The 19,428-nt window shown below is 41.4% G+C and overlaps 1 long non-coding RNA gene across 2 annotated transcripts in view; it reads left to right on the forward strand.

Moving 5' to 3' along the window:
- LOC139106146 (uncharacterized) overlaps positions 1-19,428 on the forward strand; it is a 100,404-nt gene that overhangs the window by 15,867 nt on the left and 65,109 nt on the right. For both annotated transcript variants that reach the window (XR_011546304.1, XR_011546305.1), the window contains exons 2-3: positions 4,773-5,093; positions 5,375-5,414. This is a non-coding gene — a long non-coding RNA (uncharacterized lncRNA). The remainder of the gene's footprint in view (positions 1-4,772; positions 5,094-5,374; positions 5,415-19,428) is intronic.

Raw genomic sequence — 19,428 nt, forward strand, 5'->3', positions numbered from 1 at the left:
GTGGAATCCACATACTTTGTAAATATCTATTTACCTTAAATATTCACGAACTTTCGGACTTTCGCAATTGACGAGATTCAAACGATCCCTGTAGTCCGAAAACTCGAAATTTTAAGATATACAGCGCGCGCTGGGAGTTTTTCCGTGTCCGTCGAATGTGATGATCCGCTCTTATAGTGGGTCTTATAGTACTTGTACAGTAGGTAAAAGGCTTAACGGTGCGCGAGTCCTTTGCATCGCCGATGCAACTGGGACGGCATCGTAATATCATCCTTTGAAGGTGCTTTTTCGATGAACGGCGTCACTGTTTCCTGAAAGCCCTTATTTTTTTTTTTATTTTGCCTTCGTAACACGGCAGCGGCCGTTCAATAATTCGATATCGGAGATTTAGAAATTTTCACCCCCGAGACCCTCTTGTTATTTCGGTTTGACAAACTCCGGAAAATTGCTGCCTTTTTTTCTGACCTTTTCTCTGGCTTTTTATTTACGTCGCGAGACCCGGTCAGTTGGTCAGACGATCAAACGCTAACGCGAAATGCCGCCGAATTATAAACTGCGATTCTTTTACTCCTTCAATCAATATTCTCGCGGCCGGATTCGATAAGCGGGGCTAAAACAGCGCGATATCGATATCGATGGTAGCGCGTGACCCAGGCGTCCTCGTAAAATGTCTTTCTCGCCATTCTTCCCCCATTTCGTTCTCTCTCCCTTTCTCTCACCCTTTCTCTTTTCTTCTTGCTACTTTTACCCTCTATGTTGCCTCCCCCTCTTCTTTTCTTCTCAGCGTAATCCGACATGAAAAATTGCGTTTCTCCGGCACGCCGTACGCGATTCTTCGCTTTAAAGAGCGAAAATCTCGGTGACTGATATTTCATTCCCCTCTTTTTTTGAGGGGTCAAAAGCGCCGGTGGCGGGTTGACGTACGTAAGATAAATACACGTACGTCCTAATTGCGTCCGGTGCGATAAAGCACGATGCGCGCGGTGCAGTTAAAAATTTTCCCGGCAAGTGGGATATTTTTGTCGGACCGCTGCGTCACCGCGTACGGAAATCCTGTAAATCTTTTTTGTACGCCTGGCTCTTTAGCCGCACGAATTCGCGATTTCGTCTCGATCACTCGCGCGTAAAGGAAATTAAACCGCCGAAGTGTTCCGGGACTTTCTGTGAGCGTTCGTTATCGATCGCCCATCTATTTCTACCGTGTCCCCAATTATTCCAATGACCGCTCTTTAATATAAATTCACACCTCGGTAAGAAACATTTTATTCTTGGTGAGAGTTTTATCTTCTTAGCCGGCGGCAGGCCTGTCAATCCGAGACACTCGTAGGAACGAGGTTTCGCGCTCTGTTCGTCCAGCTGCAGTTTCTATTTCCACCCATGTCCCGTCCTAGAATCTATATACACCTGGCCGTATCTATCGATATCGATAGCTATCGGGCACTTTGCAAAGGGGCTACATAATCTGACGTGAAATATTGCGCGAACGGGTTATAGCCTTATTGTGCCCGTCGTGTGTATCCCATATATGCGTTTATGTGCACGCATATGTATACATGCACGTGTGTATGTGCATATCCTATGCTAATATAGGAATACGGGCCGCCGTACGCGTACATAAACTCGCGCACATAGTTGAGGAGTGTGCGCACATACGTGGCTACAGGTTATCTCAAAGCTGGCCTAGAGCTATCGCGTAGGATTATTGCACGCGGGAAATCAAACAAGACCTTTCTCTTCCGAGGAAAGCTCCGTAGAATGATAATATTTTTGTGAAAGAGAGATAAAAGAGAGGATTCACCGTGCGCGATTTATAGTACGTACTGCATTTACTCGTACGTGACGACGTTTGTCATCAGGACATCGGAGCGGTAAGGGCGGAAACGAAATAACATTTTACGGTCCGTGCGTGTACGCCGAGATCAACTACACATTAGAACCGCACAATTCAAACATTGCAAATTGAAACATTTGGTTTAAATTAAAATTAACCGAGCCGCAATATCAACTTTGTTGCATAAGCGTCAGTCAAGGGATTTATTGCGGAATACATTGTACTAAGCAGAATTACTGAAATTTACCGGATTAAATACATTGCTAATTTCATGCAACTAATTTTCAATGTAAATATTACATATAAACACATGCATATTTAATTATATTTAGTAATACCGAATTATATGGATATACTGCTGATAAATATACTACAGATAAACATATTGCAGATAAACATATTGCGTTGTTTGATATTGTGACAAACGAAAAACTTTCTGCTTAAAATGACTCAAGGCTGGTATACGACACTAGGGCGCGGCACTTTAATTCATTAGGCATTACAGAAAGACGCGCATCAAACAAGAAAGTTTACCTTTCCTCGAAGATGCATGTTGAAGCACCTCGAAAAAGTATTTTACATCCGCGGAGGCTCTGTATTTTCTGTGTTGCACGTAAACGTGAAATATCGTTTGCATTGGCCGACGCGACATAAAGATCTACATAGATCAACCACCGGCTCCTTTTGTGCTGCCCTTTGCTCATGTTCTGCTTACAGCCCTCTTGTCCTCCGCGTCCAAGTCGAAAAGCTGCCGGGATGTTTGCTTTCTCTCAATTTTTCATAACGCCAGGTCAACTCGTACGTAACGGTAGGCGCCTCTCGGTATGCGGCCCTTTATTCTCCGCGCGCTCTCTTTCCAAACTACCGTCCGCGTTTTCGCAGAGAAACGCGATTACGTCGCGTCGCAAGTCGAGCTACCAGTTCAGCCAGGGGCTGCTGCATTATTAACCCTTAACTGGCGCGCTTTATGCCCGCGCCGCGGCGAACTGGGTCGAAAGGATTCGGTTCCGGCAATTTTCCCTCCCGCGTCCCTCGCGGAACTTTGGTGGTCGGTGTATCGTGTTCACCGTGAAACTGTTGCGTTGCACTTTCAATTTTCTCTTTTTTTTTTTTTTCCCTCCCCGCTCGTAGAAGCGCGACGAACACACCCGACGTCGTATGCAATTCTAAGCGCCTTCACTCACCGTTACGCCGACATATGATTTCCATTTTGTCGCAGCGGGACGTGCGGCAGTGTGCGACGATATCTTCTCGCCGCTACCTAACGTACCTTGTAATTAATCTTTTCAGCTCCGACATTTTTTTTTTTTAACTGTACGTTATTATAGATTGAGAGAAATGGTGATTACGAACAAACCCGTGATACGCGCGGTACTAAAATAAAATGTACGTTTAAAAAATTTTTTTTAATACATTTAGTATGATCGATAAAAAATTGTAACGTGTCTGTTTTTTAGGAATTTGTTAATAAATGATTCTGCGATTCGCGTTAGAGATCCCTGGAAAAAAAATGTAATAAACTATCTGGCAGTGTAATTTCCCGCTCGAGTAGACGATTCGCGAGACTAATACCGCATTATATCAGTGTTACCGTTAATGTCCCCGCGCCTACGCGCCAACATGAAGATGAATTTCGATAAAAAGAAGGCGCACTCAAACGTCCAACGGCGCTTTTACGGGTGCAGTTAGCGCGCATGATAAATTGGGTAGATACGTTATTTAATTGGTGCCCGTGGTCAGTCAGTACGTGATTATTATTGATGGCTCGACGGCGGTGCTGGTAATAGTACGGTGTGTCATAAATTTCACGTTACGTCGATCGAAGCGAATAAGTGCACCTAAGAAATATCTCGGCGTCATTATTATCGATCAACCCGAATTTATCGATCGTCGAATAATCGCCGCGGGTAGCGGGTGCGTTCATCCCCCGTACGTGCTTTATTTTCCTTCTATTATTCGCCGCGACGACTCGCGCCCCTGCACGGTGGATTTGCTCGTATTACGGAGTGGATACGGACGACTAGCCTCGTATACGTGTCCGCAGGGGATAAATTTTCGGGGGACTGAAAATGGACGTCTGTATTTACTCTCGAAACCCGCCGACGCCACCCTTAACACTTGAAGCCCGATCACGATCGGCGTTATTGTGTTATATCGCTTCCTCACACGGAAGGTAAATAAAAAATAAAATTTTTTTTTTCCCTACGAACTCGTTAACATTCCAAGGCGCGTTGTTCGGATGTAAGCAATAGCTTTTAAATGTATAATTTAAAATAACTGGACATTACGAAAGACTTCGGGTGCATCATATACTTTTGCTTGTTATACTTTAAAGAGAGTCATTTTATACGTAATCAATTTTAGTCAAAATAACGAACTACGTTGAAGTTAATTTAATATTCGGCATATACAAGTTCTTTTGTAACGCGTTAAAATGTGTAGTGGTTGAGAAATGTACATACGCATACATGAACAAAGGCAGCGGCCGGGCGAGCGGCGTACGTGTCTGCCTCGCGCGACTTTGGTATCACCAAGCCAAGGGTGCATTCCTAATCCGGCAGCCGGGTAGATAACACACAGATAGCGAAGCTCCGTACATATGTTTTACATACGTGATTCTCGTGCACGCAAGTCGCGGTTCTGCGCACGTATTGAAAAATAATTCTATACAATAAGCAAGGCTGTCGGTTTAGACGGATTAACTTTTGTAATTACTTAAATTACTGAGCGTATATATAACGCGAATACTTTACACATAACACTTTTTGTTATATATAACACTGTGGTTTAATCCTTTGATTGTATCTACATATTCTTATAATATACTGATTGCTTAATTTTATAATCTAAAGTATTTTTATCTCATGAGTTTGACTTTGTCGCCGTAGGTGGGTTTATTTTCTCTAGGATATTATCTAAACCAAAGTTTTGTTCTGTTTAGGTAACAATCTGGGGAAGCTTCGTTATGATATCGAATAAACGAACAGCAGCTACATCATCGGATCAGGATCCGTTTCTCGGTAGTGCCGTTTTAAGACGTTGAGTGAAAAACTTTTATTATACGATCTTCAATAACGGAGTACCGTACAGTAACTTGTGGAAGACTTTAATCAATAATTAATTCTCGTGATTATAATTGATTCAAGTGCGGTTTTCGCAAGTGTCTTGTGCACGCAAGGAGAATACTGCCCGACATCTCAAACATCCCGAGAGGAGGAGGAGGTCTAGGACAGGCATCGTGCTTCGGCGGAGCAACGTTGAGGTGAGCATTATTCTTTAAATACATAAGATAATTTTTTTTAAATTATTTATCAGATTTTTGTACTGTTTTAACAACAATTAAAAGTAATAAAAAATTTAATTAGTAAAAATTAATAACTTGAAAAATATTTAAGTTATTAGGAATTTTTCCAGATAATAGACACCTTTGTATTTCACTATATAATTAAAAACTAATTAGAGGTGTGTAAGAAAAATTTTTTTTTTAATAGTTTTAATTATTTTGCGTTTCTACAATTTATATTTTACATTTATATGTTACAGTATCATCGTGGCTGTAACTCCGCCGCTGCGCATCGAAACGGTGAGTTCAGAAATTTTTTTATATCCCTGTTTCTTGTTATAATCGGAAATTTTACGAAGGTTTATTCTGTCGGCAAACATTCTGTCGCGGAAAAGCTGCGATTTAAATCTAAAGTAAACGAGTTCCGTGCCTTTGTATCTCAAATCTGAGTTAAACGCCGTTATCTACTTGTCGTTTTCACAAATAGGGGTTTGATTGACTTCAACCTCGAAAAAGAGGGCGCGAGATGTGGTCCATTTACTTTTGGGACAACCAGCTGCGCGCGTGAGATTTGTGTTTTTGCCGCGGACTCCCGTTCTCTTTCTTTCTAACCCCTCCCCCTCCTCCCCCGGTCGAACGTGCATAAGACGTCATTCCGCGTCTTCCAGGGTGGTCTATCGTCCCGCGCGCATTAGGGCGGCCGAAATTTGTCGGGAACGATCGGGTGGTGGGTCGAAAGAAATGGCACGAAGAAGTAGGAACGACAAGTTCCTTCAGCATTGGGGCGGTAGAAGAGGGTGAGGCTTTCGGTCAGTGACAGATGGTGGTTTTATGCCGGGGAAAAGGGCGTAAGGGAGGTGAGCAACATCATTCGACGATAAGACCACTCTCGATCGGTCGTGCAACCGTGAACAAGGATTTAAAAATATTATTCTAGCGGATGACGCTACACGCGCTACGTGAGCTCCTATTATCGTTAGAATATTCGACTTCGTTTACCCCTGGTTGATTATTTTCATGCCGGTTTATGCCGCGGACGTGAACGAAAATATTTTCACACCGCGGAAATGCTGCTCGCGTGGCGTGTTGCTTTCGATTTCTTCGACGTAACCGCGCATACGCTGAATTTTAATTGCCGCGAGACTTGCCGAAGGACTTTACAACAGTTCGACCGCTAACCTTCACCGCAATTACCTCACTTCCTTCTTTTTCTTTAAAACTGAAATTAATTTGAGATGAAAAAAAGTGATTTTTATGCATGCATTTTGTACTTTGCGTATACTTTGCTGAAACATTGTGTAGTCACCGCGCCTCGCGGATTAAACTGCGGTTAAGACCGTCAAAGTCACTGGTAGCATTGCCAATAGATTTCCGGCATATTAAAAGAAGTAAGCTTGCGGGATAAACGTAGAGTAAACTTGTAGCGACGTGCTATACGGGCAGCGATGTTGCCCCGGGATGCTGCGGGCATTAAAGGCAAACCGTTTGACAACTGTACGCTACCGTGTACTTTGTATTCGCGCGTCTGGTGAACTTACGAACTGTAGCCGCGTGTTGCAAGCCCTCGCGAACGGAATAGTTTGTTTTGACCGCGCGCGTGACGTATGTACACACCTCTTAGAGAGCCAATTAAGCCGCAAGTTCTGAAGGAATGCGATCACATCCGCTTAAGGCTGTTAGTTCGTCGCTGTAGTCCATTTGAGACTTGATACCGCAAACGAGAAATCGTATGAATTTCCTTTTCACATTATACAAGATAAATGGATGTCCGCGTATATCGTTACGTCTAACGAGATAAAATTGTAGGGACGTTTGGTTGAGAGGATAAAAATTAAATAAGAGAATTAAAATAAAAGAGGAAAGAGTGAGGTTTATAAAATATTTAGAAGAAGCTTGGAATAATGTCTACTTTCAATTTAAGTCTGCTAAGAATTTAAATTTTTATTAGAGTTTCTATCGATTTATCTGGGTTTTTTTTTTTTTTTTTTTTTAATTGTACTTTCACGGGGTTTAAAAATAACTGGGGAGTAAATTATTTATTCTAATTCAACACAATTTTCATTAGTGGAAAAAATTTTTTGTTTTAAACAGATATTACTAAATTTTTATCAAACTTAAAGTAATTTTATGCGCATAAATTAACCCGTTTATTTTTAACGACACGATTTTAACTCAACCAAGTGCATTTTCCTCGACCTTCTTGAGAATCTTCCTTGCGTGGTTCTTCGTTGTCCATTGAAATGTTCTATCGCGAATTGCAGGCAGGAGACAATTTGTCCCTTCTGCATTTCGTAAACTTGTTCCCCCGCGGTGCAATATACCTCTCCCACCTTTCGGCCTCTCGATTTTACTTTTCTCGCTCTTTCGCTCACTCTTTCTTTAGCTTTTTCTCTCGTTCCCCTCGTCGTGCCGATCTCCCTCTATCTCTCTTTTCCCCTTTCTATCTGGTTATCCTGTGGAGCGTGTACGATATCCATTTCGTGCGGATATTCCGTGGCGGATTCCAGGCACGAAAGCCGCCACCATCCCGCGGGAGTATGTCGGGGAAACGCGAAACGTCAAACGGGTTCGCCCTCTCCTTTCCCCCTTCTTCTGCATCTGCCTATCCGATCTCTCTGTCTCTCTTTCTCCGTCTCTTGCCCCCCCGCATCTATTTGTATCTCGTTCTCTCCTGCCACCTATCACTCCCTTCGCCCATTCTGTCTCTCTCTCTCTCTTTTTCTCTTCTCTTCCTCTTGCCTGCCTATCCACCGAAAGGTGGTGGTCCCGGGGATGAGACTGATCCCACGAGAATATCAGGAGCTATCGAAGCGAACCGAGGTCGGATGAGCAATGCCGCTCTCTCTCGACGTCGTTGGTGCGGGTGCTACTGGTGGGATCGATTTTTTTTTTTTCCACCCCTGCCTAGGGACTCTAAAGCACGAACCCGCCGATCTGCGATCGGGAACGAAATAAATGCGGCAACTCACGAAACTCTGTGCCTATATACCGCGCTAGCAATGCTCTCCGATCCAGTGGATCTCTCGCCTTTTGTGCGCTAATTTACGCGCATATTGAATCGCCCGACAAACAACAAAAGGCATGTAAAATTACGTGCGCGCGATTAAACTTTCAGTGCAATCATTCACTGCATTATTCGAGGGAGTGGTTCTATTAATTGCCACGTAAAAGTATTCAAACGTGACCATATTAAATTACTCTTTCATTACGAATGCTTGTCCAATTCGAGGATGTATTAATTAGTCGTTCAAATAGCATCAATAATTCACGTACTACGCTTGGGAAAGTCTCACTGCTGATAGCTTCGGCGAGGCAAGCTATGAAAGGGGATAGAGCGACTGTGCTAGGTTGCATAGTCCGGAAGGGCGAAATTAATTAAGCGGTCGAAATATTACCGGGCATAATTGGGCAGTACAGCTCTGAAGCTTTGTGAACGGACGATAAGGTACTTCTGGTTTGCGTGCACGATTTTTGGCGGTATAACAAGAGGGATTGGTGGGTCCGCGTTGAACAACGGTAATTCCGAGAAAATAGGCGTCCGGGGATGCCCGCGTCGATATTGAGATTAATGATTAATGGAGTGGCGTTCGGGGTTCTAGTGTCGTTTAATCGCGGGCAATTCCCATCGGTAGCGCATTTGCAAAAGCGCACAAGTCCATCAGACGCGCGCGCGAACTTGATTTCACAACCGACGCCCTGCAGGATACATTTAACGAGATATCATCGGTTGTAACATTAACACGATGAATATTTTAGCGATGCGACGATATCAATGTTTAATCTCGCGCCCCGGCCAGGGGGATCGAATATACTGAATTTAAAATCCAGTACTTTGATACGAAGGACTAATTATTGTACCTCGCGTAAAGTCCAAATCTCCTGGAAAAATTTATTCGACGTACCGCCGCCGGTCAATTTATTTTAAAATTCTCCGTCAAAGTGCACCTGCGATTGAAAGTCAATATGTCGGATGCGTATATTGTATTATACATATATCGGCACAGAGGTATCTTTCTCTCGCGATTGGCCATTGATAAATTTAGCGAAACTAGGTCCGCTTTAATCCCGGGATTATCTGCATATCGATCGCCTCATTGATTGAAAGAGAGTGCGGTCACGTGCGGCCAGAAATTACGGACCCTATATTCGGTGTAATGAAGTTACAGAGTCACGTGTTGTTAGGGGACAGAGATCCGTTCCGGATACGCGGGGGTGCTAGTTCGGCTGGTTTTGTTCTCAGGAATAATCGATTCGCCGATTCTTCGATCCCCGCGCTGCCAGATGGCAAAATAAATTAACCGGCCGAATTACAGATTGGCAGCTATCCCGCCGCGTGCCTAGTCACTTCCGGCTTAATTGCAACCACCGCCCCCTAAATTCCAATCCCTCGTTACTATTACATTTACGTTCGGATGAGAAGAGAATGACGTCGTACATTTTCGAATTTATTATATATTACATTTTAATTGCGTCACAGTAATTAATCATGTCTCCAGTGATCACCCGTAGGTAGAAATTAACAGGCGCTTTATATTTTCTCTCTTTGATATTTTTCAAGCTACTGAAGAATTTTTTGATAGGTCGATAAAAAGATTATTTATGAAAGATCGGAGATTAGATTACAATAAAACTAAAGGTATACATATAACACCAAAATATTTTCTCATCAAAACCAAAAATATAAATTGTATATTTGTTTTATTATAAAGCCATTATGACCAGCAATGGCAGTGCTTTGAATATACGAGTTTTTATTTTCGTAAAATAGGAAACACGCAAGTTCACTATTTACACAAGGAAAATGGTATAAATTGCTAGAGTGCAAAGAAAGTAAAAATAAATACAATATAGTTATTAATATTGCATTGATGTATCGGTTTGCAGAGTATTTAACAAAAACAAATAACGTTTGACTGTAAATTATAAGAGTGCTTACAACTAATGCACACGATTGTGAATTACGAACGACTACATTAATAGAAATAAACAGAGACAATCGTGTTTATCGTAGCTTCTGCTAAACTGAAACGATGTAAAAGGAACATCGACAAGTTAACGCTCGCCCATTCGCTTAATAACAAACATCGACGGATAAATATTGATTTATTGCAAAAGAACATTACGCATATCGAACGTTACACATAAATGTACACATGTACGCGCGAGAGCCGAGATATCGAGAGAACGAGAACGAGAACGAGAGAGAGAGAAAGAGAGGTATAGATAGAGATAGAGAGATTGGATATCTCTGCTTGACAGTTATTGCATCAGATATCGAGCGTCTGCAAAAAAATATTTATAACTATATCACATTTACTTTTTCCTTTGCGATATGTCTCTGAATGTGTATTTTTATTTTTTGCAATTTATTAAGCATAATTTGTGTAGATTTTTGAAACGAGAAATTAATATTTATTATTTTATTACATTAATTTTCTTAAAACGGACTCATATTTCTTTATAGAACTGTTGATTTTTCTCTCTGCGGATCAAAATCCACGGTTTCCGTTTTATGTTTGATAGTATCAAAAAATACCTTCGACTATAATACAAAAAGATGCATCAAAAAGATTAAAGTATCACAAATATCGTTTAAAAATATTAGGTACTTACTTACACTTGTAATGCGTATATAATAAAATCTTAATAATTTAAAAGCAACTGAAAATAAATGAGATTTATGAGAGAGAAAATAACTTATATGTCTATAAGCTACTTTAACATTTTATAATTTGTGTCATAATTTAAAATAAAGTCTTCTTAATAATTTCATACATCGTATATCACGATAAATCTATATATTTTCATTTTAACATTTTATTACTCACGTATAAAATCGATAAACATTGCTGACAATATATTGTTATAAATGTTTTTCCAAATAACACATTGAAAAATTGGTATATATTTTCTAATAAATAATATAAATTGACAAAAATATTAAACTATTCATTGATTGATTCGCATGCTTTAATTAATAGCTTGATGAGGCTGGCAATAAAAAGCTACTATTTAAACATTTATTATTTATTTTTAATAATATACATTTTTTTAAATTAATTTTTTTTTATAAATTATGTAAAACATAAAATTGTAAATTCTGAAATCTAATGCTTCTAAAGGTAGTTTAAAAAAAAGAAAAAAAAAAACTTGCGAAGATAAAGTAATAAGCGCAGCATAAAATTGAAAATATAAGAATATTTTATTATTTATTAATTTATTATGCGCTTTATTGTACGCGTTACATATTTAATTTACTACACAGAGACCGATACAGATTTTGCTCGTTACTCGCAGTTTTTACTTGCTTAATCATTATAATTATTAATTCAATCAAAACGTAATTTCTCTCGCGATCTACTTTTATGTCGAGGGTGGTGGCGTAAAATCTGTAAAATAAAGTCTGCTAAAATTGCAGGGAAATGATTGCCGTCGCGTACTTGACTCGACGGTGAGTATCCGTGATTTCGCCGACGTCGGTTATTGACAATTAACCCCTCGCCCGATAAATAAATACGAAACCGCCGTGCACTTCAGCGAGATTTAATTACAAAAATTCACCGATGCGTCTCTTGTGCACACACGTGCAAACACGGAGGTAGACAGGGCCCCCGTGTTACACGCCGTATAACATCATTGCCGTGGGTAAACGGCGGGCGCGCGTCGTGCCGAGAATATTACGGCTATATCACCCAAGCGGGCCTCGCCACTACGGTTATTGCCGGTGCAGGACTAGCAATAACTTACTGCGCCTCGATGTAGCGCAATAATTTATCGCTAATATTTTCCGTCGTGGACCGCCATCCCCTATTCTCCGGCCACCCCCCCCGGCCGTCCTCGGTGCCCCCTTCGCGGCCGCTTTCCGCCTTCTCCGCTTCGTTGAGGTCGTCGCTTTTCCTCGGGAACATAATTCACGATTCCAGCGATTCACCGCCAACGTTTTATGGAACCCTTCTATGGAAGATCCGCGCGGATCGTGGAAGGATGCTCGTCGAAAGGTACGGCGAACGTTTTATGGTGGTTGATGTGCACGCGACAGTATGGGAGGAAACGAAGACGTCTCCGCAGTATTTGACGGCTGGCGAGATATGGAAGGACGAAAAGGAGAAGCGACGTCGATGACGAAGAACGTGGACGTGTTTTCATCGGATTTGATGACTATACGGTATCTCGCGAAATCGATGAGCGGGAGGGAAAAGCCGGGCGTTACGAGGGGATGCAGCGAAAGGATGCTCCGTGGAATTTGACGAATGGCAAGATGAGACGAGACGGATATAATGCTTCGTGGCGACGAAAAAGCGAGAGAAATATGCCGAGGACGAGGAACACGACTACGGTTGAATCCATATAAGAAGAAATTAGAAAAAGTAGTGCTCGTATTAAGTAGGCTTCGAATGGTCCAGAAGACGATTTTAATTCCTTTTGTTTAATAATATTTATAGATTTTAAAAAATCTATTTCTATCTTCAAACCCGTTGATCTCGAAACATTACGTTACTTTGCGATTTGCGTTCATTTTTTTTTTTTCACACGTTCCTACCTAATTATTATTTTATTATTTTTTTTTTATTAATGATTATTACATATCTTTATTATATGTATATTATACTATAAATTACATATCTTGTGCAATGATCGAAGCACCGCGCGCGCGAGCCGCGTACGTCGTCGAGATTACCGAAGGTCCCGCGGTTGTCGTAGGTTGTGTCGTGGCCGGCCGGCTGAGCCGGGCAATGTCCTCGCATCTCGCGCGCGAGACACGCACACGCACACGCGGACACGGCTCGTTGCTCGGTCGCTAGCAGAGGTATGAGAGTAAGGCGAAAGTAGGTCACCAGCGCGTCCGCTGGCCTACCTCAACTGCGTGGTCGGCGAGGGGGCATTATGCCCGATGCGAAGACCGCGCGCGCGAGCCACAACGCTGCTCGCTACGCAGCGGTAACGCGATGGACGGCCTGGTCCCAAAAATTTCGTAGCCGTAGTTGTTAAAAACTATTAAATGTAAAATCGTTTCCTTTTACGTAGAAGAAACGAGGGTAAATGACGCGCGTGAACCGTGTCTTGTATATTAAATTTGAGATGATACATATTTCCTTTAACATTTCCTTGTTTATGCTTCTGCTGGGATCACTAAAAATTATTATCTTTATGGTTAGAAGTGGCGTCATGTGTCTCTTGGGGATGTCGCGTACGGAATTTGATGCGAGCGAGACTCGAGGAAGAATAGGTTTGAAAACGAATTGTTTTTGATGTAAGGAGATGGAGGGCGCGAAGCGGAAAAAGGGGCGAACAGTGAAAATCAAAGGGGGGGGAGATGTTCCGCGGAATTATATCCGCTTCGGGAGAGGTGATGTTGTAGAATAGAAGGAAGCGCGGGAAGCGTTTTTGCGGGATTCAAGAGAGTCGCGGGATCGACAATTGCAAGCTGCAACGCTTGGAAAAAAGTCGACGCGGGCAGACTAAGTTCCGCTGAATGGCGCGGGTTACACCGACAATATGGATGAAGAGGAATCGGAAGAAAGAGAACGGCGAAGAAAAAGAAGGGCGGGAAAGAAAAGAGAGAGAGAGAGAGAGAGAGCGAGAAAGAGAGAGAGAGGCAGGGAGAAACGTGCGGAACGACGGAGAAAGTTTCATCGAACTCGAAGGCCGTGGAGAGTCGTAAGAACACAAGGAACGAAGACATACGATGACAAGAAAAAAAGCATGCGGCGAGCAAGGAAGTTTTATGGAATCTCGGAATCTCGGGGACAAGTTGTAGGAGGAGATGACTACAAGAGAGAGGCAGGAAAAGGGAAAAGGGCGAAAGGAGTGAGAAAGAGGAGCGAAAGGGAGGGCGGGTGAAACGAATCCCGGTGAAACCGCGTGTAACTTGTCCAGTATATTATAAGGTAACTTATGACCGACCGAAATGCGCCGAACAGACAAGTTTTATAAACTCAAAGCCCGGAAGGCAGATTGGAAAAAGTGTCAAAGTGATAGTATAGGGGGAGGGGGAGCGAGGGCACTCTTGTTCGAAATTAAGATTAAAGTTGGAAATTTATTATCATTATTATATTAATTTTCCATGCTACTTTCGAGGAAACTTATTACTTGTGAGATGATCACATATTCGGCCGCTTTGCTTGACCCTGCACATTTTTAGTCAGTTTATTTTTCGACATTAAGTACTCAATGCGAGAAAGTTAAGAGCGCTATTAACGCTTGTCGGTGTCATAAATTAATCTGCATTTATCTGATATCGTCGAGTATTGTACGCCACCGGTGCGATCGAGTCTCGCGTCAGTATCTCTCAAAAATGACATCAGACTATACCGGCGTATATTCAGCTGACGCCATACATTTGACGGTGTACGACACGTGTACCTTGCAGCGAGAAATGAAAGGGAGGAAAAAGAGAGGAAAGAGGAAAAAAAAAAATCGGAAAAACGAGAAGGGCAGTCGGCGATGCGGAAGGAAAGGACGGAAAACGTGTCGTTGAAGATGAGGATAGGACGATAGATCGCCCGATCGTCGTCGTGCGTTCGATCTGCAGCAGCGAAATTTCATAATCTCCGACACGCGCGTGTCGTCTCTGTCAGGCGGGGAAGGGGTGAGGAGCGGGGTTGAAAAGAGGGAGAATCGATGGAGGCGACGATCCTGTACGTGCTCAGGACAGGGTAGATCGATGTCGTGCACCTCGCGGAAGGACCCTTCCTTTCGTCGTCCCGCCGCGGAATCTATCATCCTCATTTTCGGCGCGGCCGAAACTTCCGCATTTTAAAGTTGAGCGAGCGAAATTTCTCTCGCGATGCGCAATTTCGTCTTGTTCTTTTTTTTTTTTCTCTTTTCTTTTTTTTTTCAAGAGTTTAATCGAGTTTGAAGCTCACGCGCTGTCCTGTTAAGGAGCACCATATATAGGAAGTTTCTCAAGGCGAGTGTCGGCAGAAAAGAGTAAAAGTGCTCATCCGCGCGGAGGGAGATCGTAATCGTTCCACTCATGTTAGAAGCCTCCGTCCTCGTCAGCTTCTTTCCGAATTGCCCTCGAGTAACATTCGATATTCGATCTTATCCTCAGTTTCTCGTGGCTTTTGTCTGGTTGGACACGCCGGGTGTCTCGTCTCTCCATTTAACCGGGATATTACTATTTCACGCAATTTTTTTTTACCGGATAATACGGGGCTAACAGTTCTAATTAATAAATTATTATTTAATAATAATCTCGCACAAAGAACAGTTTAATGAATTTAATGTCAGGATTAATAAATTAATTATGAATTAATGAGAATAAATTTTTGTGGTAACTATCAATTAACGGCCAATTTGGGATATTAATTATTTATTTAGAGCCTGATTAAATAAATTATAAAATAATAACTTTTGTTCCGTCGGAGGTAACTAGATACCTTACAAAGATATGAAATAAATTTTCATATCTTTAAAGAATTTCGATTACATTGATTTGAGCAGTGATGTGTAATGAGGTAAACGGATCTTTACTTTTGCCATTTGATAATCGTCCGAAATATTCTTTGTACGCTGCCGCCTTTGCCGCGGCTTCTCTATGCTCGCATTCTTTTATTGTATCCGGAACGTCTACGGGGTGTCTCGATGCTTTGAGAAAAAGAGAAGTTATCGGGAAAGGGTAAAAGCACACGGTAGGAAGGATAGGGTGGGAAAGAGCTGAGGATATTACGTATCCGCTCGTATCTTTCAGCTCGATTTCTTCCGATATTCCTCTGTCTCGTGGAAGCCGCCCGGGCCTTTGAATGGGTATGAAAATTATTACACCCGCAGGGCAGGTGCATTCTCCGTTGGCGATTATTTATCGACACCCGTTAGATAAAGTACTGCTTCTTCGGAGTTCAATGGAAATCCGAATCATTTCGCTGGAAACGTAGCCGACGTAACAACGTATGCATATTAGAAGCTAATGTCTCAGAATCGGCATCCTCGCATTTGGAAAAGCAAGGATTATCGGTTCCGCTTGAAGACCTGCATAATTCCTTTTACATATTAGAAAAAAAATTCAATTATGTTATAACAATAAACCTTCTGTTTCCCTGTTCTTAGCACAAGTGATGTAATATTTAAAAAGTTTAGTTTGCTCGGTATTATAATAGTATTTTTTATCTTAATGAATTACATATAAAGATTTAATGAATGCAATTATAACAGATTTTAATGATTATGAAAATTACTAATTAACTGGCTTCTACATTTATAAAATGTTTATCTTTTCAGAAATATTTACGATAATGGATATTATAATTTTATTGATAATTTTTGACATTTATTTTTCGTTATAGAGTAAATTATTTCATTTATACGTAAATATACACGCGTATGTGTACGGAACAAAATATAATTTTGTTACTTTGTGCAGCATACTGTATGTTAAAACCGCTATCGAGTGTATCCCTCTTGACAAGATTTACACTTTAAAGTTTAAAGTTAAATTCGAAATTGAATTTAGTACCAAAGCACAAATACCTATCTATCAAATTAAAATTTAATTCACTTTTCAATTGGAAATATCAAGTGAATCGATGTAGGGATTGTCGTAGTCCAGATTAGCTTCGGATTTCTGTTTAGTTAATGCGGAAAAGCAGTAACGAATTTTATTTTATTTAAATATTAAAAATACATGCAAGAGAATCTACAATTTTACATTTACAATTTTACCGTTTTTAAAATATACCAATAGTCTCTAAAAAGATACTAGAATAGAAAGAAAAATATTTAATTAAAAAGTATTTATAAAATAAAAAAGCTGTCACGATTTTTATTAATATTATTTGCGACTAATATAAAAAAAATTACGATTTAGTCTTCTTTTTTTTATTGCCAGTCGCATTGATCACATATAAGTTGACATAGTACTGCGAACATTTTTTTATTTTGATATATAATAATGCAGGCAATAAATAAGCGATATATACCGCATCGATATACCGAAGCTTTTGACTTTGGTGTAAGTTCTTTATTACCTAACCGGATGTTTGCTCAAGTCGGAAGCGATAGTATCCATAATGTCGAAGCAGAACAAAGTGTAAGAGCGAAGCGTTAAATTGAGTTAAGTTAGTTCGTAAGTTATGAATATTGGCAAGATCCAAGAAATATATGTATATACCGCGGCCTTTTTTAAATCTTACATCGATGGGGCACTTAAAAAGTACTTCATATTTACGAGGTTAACATTACCGATGCTTGCAAAGCGTCATTTTCGTTCTTATTACGAACTTAGATTTCAGTAAAATTTTTGTGATCGATAAAACGGAAAAAAAAAAACAAAAAAACAAAGACTTAAGTAAAATGAAACGAAGATAACAGTCGTTTACACCACTGAGAGTGTAAATCGCGATTCTTCTGTTCGTTAATGGAGAGAATTCAGATTTAAAAAGTATGGTACGTGAATAAAAATCCGATAGTATGTAGAGACTCGGCGCGTTTCTTGATTACCAGAATGGAAATGGAAATCTGGATTTCCTCGGAATGCCGGTAGAATTAGTAACGATCGTGTCGGCGATAATGTCACCGCGATGGAGAGGAATTTTAATATTGCGACTGTCAAACGCCCGCGAGAATGCACGCTTAATTTACCTTAGCACGCCCGCGAACACGGCGATTATTTCCATTTATCCGCGAAGGAATTCGAAGACACTCGTATTACAACTGTTACAGGAATTCGTTCAATCGGCGTAACGCGTCCGCGCGATATTATTAATAACAACGGCGATGCAAATAAACCAGAAAACCTTATTCGTTCAAACTCACTGACAATTTTAATTCTATGTTAAATATTTAAATTAAAAATAACGACGGAGTCGCATTTTTTTTTTTTTTCGAACTTTTATCGAGGAAAGCACCGTACTGAAGAATCGAAAGTTACCAAAACTAGGAAGGACATGATTAGAGCACTTAATATAGCGGTAACAGATAAACTTGATAACGATTCTTTATTAGAGATTCCCTCGAACTCTGTCAAAACTTTTCGCTGATCAACTATGATAGCGAGGCGGCGGGGGCGGGGCAAACTGTGCCGAACTTCCGGCTCAACGTAATTATTTACCGTAGCGCGCACTCGGTATAAATAAATTAGTGGGATCGTTTTTGGATGGGCCGTTAAGACAGTAGCAGCAGCTGAGGCTCTCGCAGTTACTTGTTCTCGAAGGAAGACCTCGTGAGTTTAAGGGCGAGCACGGCAAAGCACGTGAGAGTACACGTGCTAATGTTCCAAGTGCAGATATTCAAGAATGACTTTTAGGAGAATCGATGTCCCAAACCGTCTCGCGAGCATCCGGTTGGCGGATATGCTCGAGTCCGGAGGGCGGGGGTGGAAGCGAACGGGTGTGATATCGGTTTAAATGCATGTGCGCGCGCGGCAGAGATGCGAACGAGATTTTCTGCAAGATTAAATGGAAGAGGAATCACCTGCGAAATATGCATCGGGAGGATACCGGGTCTCGATGCTCGGGGAAAAAAAGATCGTTCGGAATTGACCGTTCCATTTATTCGACGATAATATCTCCTCATTCCGTCATCACGCGAGCATAATCGGCGTTGTCGAGAGAAAAATGGGTTAAAAAAAAGGAAGAGGTTAAATAAAAATTACGTGACCACACATTTAAGCTCTAATTTTCAAATATTTTTTATTAAGTGAGATATTCTTAGACGAGATACTCTCGCGCTGAGTATTTGAAGGTAAATATTTAATACAAGCAGATTCCGAGGGAGATAACTGTGTTTAGTTACTTACACGTCATTTTAAAAAATATAGATGACTTTAATTGATTAAAATAATGTAAATTTATTGACATAAATTATTTTAACGTTGCACACACGAACGACGATAAATATTTCGTTCTCGGGAATATCCAAGTATCGCGTAAAACAGCAATGTGAAAGTATTCTTTTTCGAGAGTCGCCGCATCTTTATTTCCGATCGGTAGACGAAAGGATTATCTAGAAATTGATGGATCACCCGTTAGTAAGCGCATCCGCCGGGTGCAAATAGTCGCTTGTGGCTACCGGGCGGGGGTAGGTCGGGGATCGGGGGGTTGGTAACGCGGACGGGACGGGGTATAAGGTGCCTTCAGCCACGAAGAAGCGCAGTGAAGCGAACACGTGATAAGGGCCACCCCCAACCGCGCGGCTCTACCGTTGGAGTAGCGGGGCCGGGATAGCCGTAGGGTTGTTGGGGATGGGACCTCGGGTGCGAAATCGAAGGGGCCAGCCGTCAATTTATTCCAATATTTAGAGCGAGAGTCGAAAGAATTAGCCTTCCGGTGGACCCCCGGCATTTTCACCCGTACTTTCCACCCTCGCCACGTCCGCG

This window comes from Cardiocondyla obscurior, linkage group LG01 (genome assembly GCF_019399895.1).
Source record: "Cardiocondyla obscurior isolate alpha-2009 linkage group LG01, Cobs3.1, whole genome shotgun sequence".
Taxonomy (NCBI): Eukaryota; Metazoa; Arthropoda; class Insecta; order Hymenoptera; family Formicidae; genus Cardiocondyla; species Cardiocondyla obscurior.